Source organism: Triticum aestivum, chromosome 6A, assembly GCF_018294505.1.
Source record: "Triticum aestivum cultivar Chinese Spring chromosome 6A, IWGSC CS RefSeq v2.1, whole genome shotgun sequence".
In the NCBI taxonomy this organism is placed as follows: Eukaryota; Viridiplantae; Streptophyta; class Magnoliopsida; order Poales; family Poaceae; genus Triticum; species Triticum aestivum.
In genome coordinates this window covers 219,532,624-219,541,645 of record NC_057809.1, presented here as the reverse complement: position 1 = coordinate 219,541,645, position 9,022 = coordinate 219,532,624, and positions in this window count along the sequence as shown.

Genomic DNA, 9,022 nt, shown 5'->3' with positions numbered 1-9,022 from the left:
ATCAACTACAATGTGTAATCAACACTACTAGTCACCCACAGGTACCAATCTAAGGTTCCGGTACAAAGATTGAACATAAGAGATGAACTAGGGTTTGAGGGGAGATGGTTCTGGTGAATATGTTGATGGAGATTTCCCTCCCAAGATGGGAGAGTTGTTGGTGATAATGATGACGATTGTTTCCCCCGCCGGGAGGGAAGTTCCCCCGACAGAATTGCTCCGCTAGAGGGAAAAAGTGCTCCTGCCCAAGTTCCGCCTCGAGACGGCGGTGCTCCATCCCGAAAGTCTTCTCCCTATTTTTTCTAGGTCAAAATGACTTATATACCAGAAGATGGGCACTGGAGATGGACTGCGCTGAGCACAACCCACTAGGGCGCGCTTGGGGGGCCTGGCGCACCCTGGTGTCTTGTGCTCACCAGGTGGCCCCCCTTTGGTAGTTATTTGCTCCAGTATTTATCATATACTCCATAAAAATAACTTGTGAAGTTTTTGCTCATTTGGAGTTGTGCAGAAGAGGTAGTCTAACGTAGCTTTTTCAGGTCTAGATTTCCAACTACCGGAATTCTTCCTCTTTGTGTGAACCTTGCATATTATGAGAGAAAAGGCATTAGAATTACTCCAAAAAGCATTATTATGCATAAAAACATTATAAATAACAGTAGGTAAACATGATGCAAAATGGACGTATCAACAACCGCCATCGCCTTGCATGTGGGCCAAACATATGTATGGAGGTGTGTGTGATTGTGATGTTTGAATACCCAAAATGCAAAGCTATGATGTGGCACTTGCCTCGAAAACCATAAAGTCCCCACATAGAGTGAGGTTCATGAAGCATAGTATATATGCTGGTCCCCTTCCCCCTCTTCGACGCATACTATATGCTCCTACCGTAATACAAACCAAAAAGAACCCTCCTTGATGGTGAAATTAATTAACCTCTCCCGATGTAGGTCAAAGTGATGCATGCATGGACCATGACCTGGCAGGCCCACAAACGGAAGCATCACATGTGATTGTCCTAGGATAAACACCGCCTGCATGCATGTGGCCCAAAGGGGTGTCATGTGATGTTTGAATAGGCAATGCGCAACTTTGATGTGCCATGTGCCTCGGAAAATGAAAAGTCCCCACACTAAGTGAGGTGTGTTCATGGACGCGTACGTAGTATATATGTTGGTCCCCTCCCCCTCTTCGATGCATACTATATACTCCCATCGTAACACAAACAAAAAAGAATTAACCTTGCTGGTCAAATTAACCTCTGTGCCGACTGTAGGTCAAAGTGATGGACGACGACCTTGCGGGCCCACAGAAAGCATCACACGCGAGTGAGTGTCATGTAGGACAACCACCGATTCATGTGGCCCAAACATGTATGTATGAAAGGGTTGTGTAATGTTCTAAATAACAAATTTTCACGACTTTGATGTGGCACCTGCCTCACGAAACGGCCAATATATCCCACACGGTGGCTCGCGACTCGTAGTGTACTGCCAGACACTCCCCAAGACGCACACACACACACAACTGCGAGACATGTTAAAATTTTCCGTGGTGAACATATGTTACCAAAGGAGGGGCGCTTTCATTTTGAAAAAAAACCCAGAGATCATTAAGATGTTTTGGTACATTGATTAATTTTATAGGGGTATAATATGCAAAAAAAATAAGATTTGAGCTACATGCACACATGACAGTGCACCTAAATGGATTGAAAAAACACATGTGTGTCACTGGGTGCATGTTTACTCCCCATGCAAGAAATTTCACACATTGAGAATCTTGATTTTTAAAATCTAGTACATTCAAAACTTAGTTGAAATTCATGAAACTTATCGTGTTGTCATATGGACACCTATACACAGTGGTACTGTACTTTTTTTGGTCAAATTTGAGACAAGTTTTGATGTAGATTTTATCTTCTTACAAACGGAAGATTATTAATAATTGGGAACCAACATCGCAAATGGATTTTTTATTCAAACCATGGGCGTTAGACCAACAATGGATACGTGCCATGCTTTGGTTAAGCAATAAAGCGGCAGCATTAATCATCAAAATAGAAAAACAATATACGTGCCGCCACGCATCCCATGTGCCATTCGACCGGGCGTGAGTTGACAGGATGCATGCGAGCAGTCCGCCGCGCAGGAAGACCGGGAGGCGTGCATGCATGTGTGTGAATTGACGGGATGCATGCTCACTATGTAGTGTCATCGGGAGGCGTGCGAGTAGTTATGTGAATAATGGTAGGCATGCTGGCAGTCTGCTGCGCAGGCTTACCAGGAGGCGAGCCAACGATTTTACCGCCATCCGCCTCTCTCCCACTACTCGATATTAATCGCGTGCCCGAGCGCCCGCACCCCCACACACAATCCCCTCTCTCTCTGCCTGCATCCTCGACACCGCTCTTAGTCCTCACCGCTGATAACCCACAAGTATAGTGGATCAGTTGTAGCCACTTTCTATAAGTAGGAGTTTTGAACCCAATGAGGTGCTAAAGGTAGAACAAATATTCCCTCAAGTTCTATCGACCACCGATACAACTCTACGCACGCTTTATGTTTGCTTTACCTAGAACAAGTATGAAACTAGAAGTACTTTGAAGGTGTTGTAGGATATGTTTGCACGATAATAAAGAGCACGTAAATAAAAACTAGGGGCTGTTTAGATAAAGAAATAACTAAGTTAGTTTTAGTAGAGAGCTTTTTTTCACAAGAAAGTTATTTGTCCCGAGGCAATCGATAAATAGACCGGTAATCATTATTGCAATTTTATATGAGGGAGCGGCATAAGTTAACATACATTCTCTTCTTGGATCATATGCACTTATGATTGGAACTCTAGCAAACATCTGTAACTACTAAAGATCATTAAGGTAAAACCCAACCATATCATTAAAGTATCAAGTCCTCTTTACTCCCATACGCAAAAAACCTATTTACTCGGGTCTGTGCTTCTGTCACTCACGCCACCCACCATAAGCAAATCATGAACATATTGCAAACCTACAGTGGGGATCCCTCACGCTTGCGCGACGTGGAGAGCACCATAGAATAGCACCAGTAATAAAACATGCAACTCAAACCAATCACGATCATCAATCAACCCATAGGACAAAACGGATCTACTCAAACATCATATGATAGCCATACATCATTGGGAAATAATATATAGCGTTGGGCACCATGTTTAAGTAGAGATTATAGTGGGGAGAAGATGTATTACACCACTGCATAGAGGGGGAGAGAGTTGGTGATGACGGCGGCAAAGTTGTTGGTGTAGATCGCTGTCATGGTGATGGCCCCGATGACGTTCCGGCGCCACCGGGAGAGGGGGGAGAGAGCCCCCTCCTTCTTATTCTTCCTAGGCCTCCCCCTAGATGGGAGGAGGGTTTCCCCTCTGATACTTGGCCTCCATGGCGGCGGAGGGGCGGGAGCCCCTTCGAGATTGGATCTCTCTCTCTCTCACTATTTTATCCGGATATTAGCTTTCTTTCTCTAGGAGAAGGGAACCAGCTGCCTTATGGGGTTACCACAAGGGCCCATGGAGCGTCCTACCCCCTGGGGCGCGCCCCTGCATTGTGGCCCCCTCGGGCATCATCTCGCGTTGATTCTTTTTCCCGAAATTCACATATATTCTAAAAAAATCTCCATATGTTTTTATCGCGTTTGGACTCCGTTTGATATGGATTTTCTGTGAAGCAAAAAACTTGCAACAAACAGGAACTGGCAATGGACACTGGATCAATATGTTAGTCCAAGAAAATCCTATAAATTGTTTCCAAAATTATGTAAAAGTTGTAGAATATTGGCATGGAAAAATAAAAAATTATAGATACGACAGAGATGTATCAGCATCCCCAAGCTTAATTCATGCTCGTCCTCGAGTAGGTAAATGATAAAAAAGGTAATTTTTGATGTGGAATGCTAACTAGCATAATATTCATCATATAATCTAATCATGGCATGAATATTAAGACATGAGTGATTCAAAGTAATAGTGGATCATTTGACATTAAGACAATAATACTTCAAGCATACTAATAAAGCAATCATGTCTTCTCAAAATAACATGGCCAAAGAAAGTTATCCCTACAAAATCATATAGTCTGGCCATGCTCCATCTTCATCACACAAAGTATTTTATCATGCACAACCCCGATGAAAAGCCAAGCAATTGTTTCATACTTTTAATGTTCTCAAGCCTTTTCAACTTTCACGCAATACATGAGCGTGAGCCATGGATATAGCACTATAGGTGGAATAGGATATGATGGTGGAGGTTGAATGGAGAAGACAAAAGGGAAGAAAGTGTCACATCAATGTGGAAAATCAACGGGCTATGGAGATGCCCATCAATTGATGTCAATGCGAGGAGTAGGGATTGCCATGCAACAGATGCACTAAGAGCTATAAGTGTATGAAAGCTCAAACTGAAAACTAAGTGGGCGTGCATCCAACTTGCTTGCTCATGAAGACCTCGGGCATTTGAGGAAGCCCATCATCGGAATATACAAGCCAAGTTCTATAATGAAAAATTCCCACTAGCATATGAAAGTGACAACATAGGAGACTCTCTCTATGAAGAACATGGTGCTACTTTGAAGCACAAGTGTGGAAAAAGGATAGTAGCATTGCCCCTTCTCTCTTTTTCTCTCATTTTTTGTTTTCTCTTTTTAGGCTCTCTCTTTTTTTGGCCTCTTTTTTCGTCCGGAGTCTCGTCCCAACTTGTGGGGGAATCATGGTCTCCATCATCCTTTCCTCACTGGGACAATGCTCTAATAATGATAATCATCACACTTTTATTTACTCACGACTCAATATCTGGAACAATATGACTCTATATGAATGCTTTGGTAGTGTACCAGGATGTGCAATGATCTAGCATAGCAAAGATATCAAAAAGTGGACAAGCCATGAAAATATCATGCTAGCTATCTTACGATCATGCAAAGCAATATGACAATGAATGCTCAAGTCATGTATACGATGATGATGGAAGTTGCATGGCAATATATCTCAGAATGGCTATGGAAATGCCATGATAGGTAGGTATGGTAACTATTTTGAGGAAGATATAAGGAGGCTTATGTGTGATAGAGTGTATCATATCACGGGGTTTGGATGCACCAACGAAGTTTGCACCAACTCTCGAGGTGAGAAAGGGCAATGTACTATACCGAAGAGGCTAGCAATGATGGAAGGGTGAGAGTGTGTATAATCCATGGACTCAACATTAGTCATGAAGAACTCACATACTTATAGCAAAAGTCTATTAGATATCAAAAAAGTACTATGCACATGCTCCTAGGGGGATAGATTGGTAGGAAAAGACCATCGCTCATCCCGACCGCCACTCATAAGGAACATAATAAAAAATAAATCATGCTCCAACTTCGTCACATAATGGTTCACCATACATGCATGCTATGGGAATCACAAACTTTCACACAAGTATTTATACCAATCCACAATTACTCACTAGCATGACTCTAATATCACCTACTTTATATCGCAGAACTATTGCAAGGAATCAAACATATCATATTCAGTGAACTACAAGTTTTATGTAGGATTTTATGACTAACCATGTGAATGACCAATTCCTGACGATGCTCTAAATAGATATAAGTGAAGCAAGAGAGTTCAATTTTCTACAAAAGATATGCCCACGCTCTAACAAATATAAGTGAAGCAAAAGAGCAATCTACAAATGGCGGTTTTCTAGGTGTAGAGAAACGGATAATCCAAACTTCAAATGATATAAGTGAAGCACATGAAGCATTCTATAAAGCCATACTCAAAAGATATAAGTGAAGTGCAAAGAGAATTATATAAATCAACCAAGGACTATCTCATACCAGCATGGTGCATTATTAAAAATAAAAATAAAAAACACATGATGCTCCAAGATTTACGCATATCATGTGATGAATAAAAATATAGCTCCAAGTAAAATTACCGATGATCATTAGAAGAAAGAGGGGATGCCTTCCGGGGCATCCCCAAGCTTAGTTGCTTGGGAGCCCTTGAATATTACCTTGGGGTGCCTCGGGAATCCCCAAGCTTAGGCTCTTGCCAGTCCTTATCCCTTCATCCATCTTGATCTCACCCAAAACTTGAAAACTTCAATCACACAAAACTTAACAAAACCTCCGTGAGATCCGTTAGTATAATAAAGCAAATCACCACTTTAAGTATTGTTGAAAACCCATTCATATTTTATTTTAGCATTTTAGCTACTATATTATAACTTATCCATGGCTTATACCATCGATAAAATTGATAGTTTCATCAAAACTAGCAAAACAATGCATCAAAACTAGAATTTGTCTTAAACGGGACAGTCTGTAGCAATCTGGACATCTACCATGCTTCCGTAACACCAAAAATTATGAAAAAATTAGGAAAAAATAAAAAATTTGTATAGACGTACTATACAAAAAGTTTCAGAATCATTCAACATTCCAGTAAAAAATGAAAATTCATGCACTACAGCCAAAGTTTCTATTTTTGCACTGCACAAACCAAACAAGCAATCTAATCATCCTAAAGGCAAATCTTGGAACACTATTTTTATGATACAATGGATTTGCACAAGGGGATAATTATTTTTGTTGAAAAGTTTCTGTAATCAAGGTTTGCATAGTTTCCATGGGCATGAACAGAGTACAAGGAGCTCCCCCACTTCAATGATGCTTGTCTTTCTTACTTTCACTTTTCTTTTTGAAAAATTTTAGGTTCCCCTCTTTATTTTTTTGTTTTTGAACTATATAAAAGCAAACAATAGAATGAAATGACTCTCTAAAACTTCCGGGTTGTCTCCCTAGCAGCGCTTTCTTTAAAGCCATTAAGCTAGGCATAATGTGCTCAAGTAATGGATCCACCCGGATCCCAAGGTATATCAAAGAAAATTTTAATTAACAATGAGTTGTGATTTAGTAGTGAGCACAAAGTAACATATATCATGCAACATCAAAGTCTAACTCTCTTCCTATGCATCGGCATGTCATAAAAGAACAATTCGTGCACACAAAGTAAAGGCCAATACATAGCATAAGCAGTTTCTTGTAATTTTATTGTATTGGAAACATAGAGAGGCGGAGATGTAGTTCCTCTCTCATAATAATTGCAAGTAGGAGCAGCAAGCACATGCATATTATATCTATCAAAATCATCATGTGTAGTAGTGAAACACAACCCATCAATATAATCCTTAATGAGGGCAAACTTCTCTAATATAGTGTAGTAGGGAGAATACAAAAAGATAATAGGACTATCATGTATGGGTGCAATAGCAAAAAAACATTATTAACATAAGGAACTATAGAAAGTTCATATCCGTAAGCATAATTCATATTGGCATCATGGTCACAAGCATAGCAAGCATCAAGTTCATCAAAAGTGATATTTCAAATGAATCCAAGGGATCATAGCAATTATCATAGCATTCATCCTTCGGTAAGCATGAAGGGAAATTAAACAATGTATGAGTTGAAGAGTTACTCTTATTAGAAGGTGGGCACGGGTAGCTAATCCGCTCTTCCTCCTTTTGTTCTTCGCTCTCCTTGTCATCTTTTTCATCTAATGAGCTCACAGTGTCATCAATTTCGTCTTCCATAGTTTCCTGCAAAATTATAGTCTCTTCTTGGACAGCGGAGACTTTCTCAATAAATGCATCAACATCGGCATTGTATTCGTAATTTTTATAGAAATATTTAAGTATAGCATAATTTTCATGTCTGTAAACATCATCATCAAGATTTTCACACTTTTTAAACAAAGATTCAATTTAATAAGCACACTTAAAAGCAACGAATTCTTCTTTTCATTGCACATCATAGTAATCATATATACCATTAGCATAAGAAGCTAAGGTTCCAATATTGTTAAATTTGCATGTAAAGGGAAGGTGTGGAGCCTTCATCCTAGAGCAACAAGTATAATCATATCTCAAGCACAGTTTCCGAGCATACCAATGCAACATATGAATTTGATCCCATAACAGTTTCCCTTTTTGAGTCAAGTGATAATCCCTAAAGTATTCACGTTGATCCAATGTGTCTCCCATTATATAATTGAATGGGGTTTTCTCAGGATTAGTAAAGTAGTGCATAATATCTTTCACATAATGAGCATCGAGGGTTTTAGCAGGTTCCCCATCTCCATGAGTATCAAGTAGACCTAATTTTTTGGTATTTCGTGATCCATATCCATAACTAAAGATAGAGAACAACTTATAATAGCAAATAAAATCTACTTGGTGAATAAAGCAAACAAGGACACGCGAGAATATTCACCCCACGTTATTGCTCCCCGGCAACGGTGCAAGAGAAATGTCTTGATAACCCACAAGTATAGGAGGTCAGTTGTAGCCTCTTTCGATAAGTAAGAGTGTCGAACCCAACGAGGAGCTAAAGGTAGAAGAAATATTCCCTCAAGTTCTATCGACCATCGATACAACTCTACGCACGCTTTATGTTCGCTTTACCTAGAACAAGTATGAAACTAGAAGTACTTTTAAGGTGTTGTAGGATAGGTTTGCAAGATAATAAATAGCACGTAAATAAAAACGAGGGGCTGTTTAGATAAAGAAATAGCTACGTTAGTTTTATTAGAGAGCTTTTTGTCACAAGAAAGTTATTTGCCCCTAGGCAATCGATAACTAGATTGGTAATCATTATTGCAATTTTATATGAGGGAGAGGCATACGCTAACATACTTTCTCTTCTTGGATCATATGTACTTATGATTGGAAATCTAGCTAACATCCATAACTACTAAAGATCATTAAGGTAAAACCCAACCATAGCATTAAAGTATCAAGTCCTCTTTACTCACATACACAAACAACCTACTTACTCGGGTCTGTGCTTCTGTCACTCACGCCACCTACCATAAGCAAATCATGAACATATTGAAAACACTACAGCGGGGATCCCTCATGCTTGCACTCCATGGAGAGCACCATAGGACAACACCAATAATAAAACATGCAACTCAAACCAATCATGATA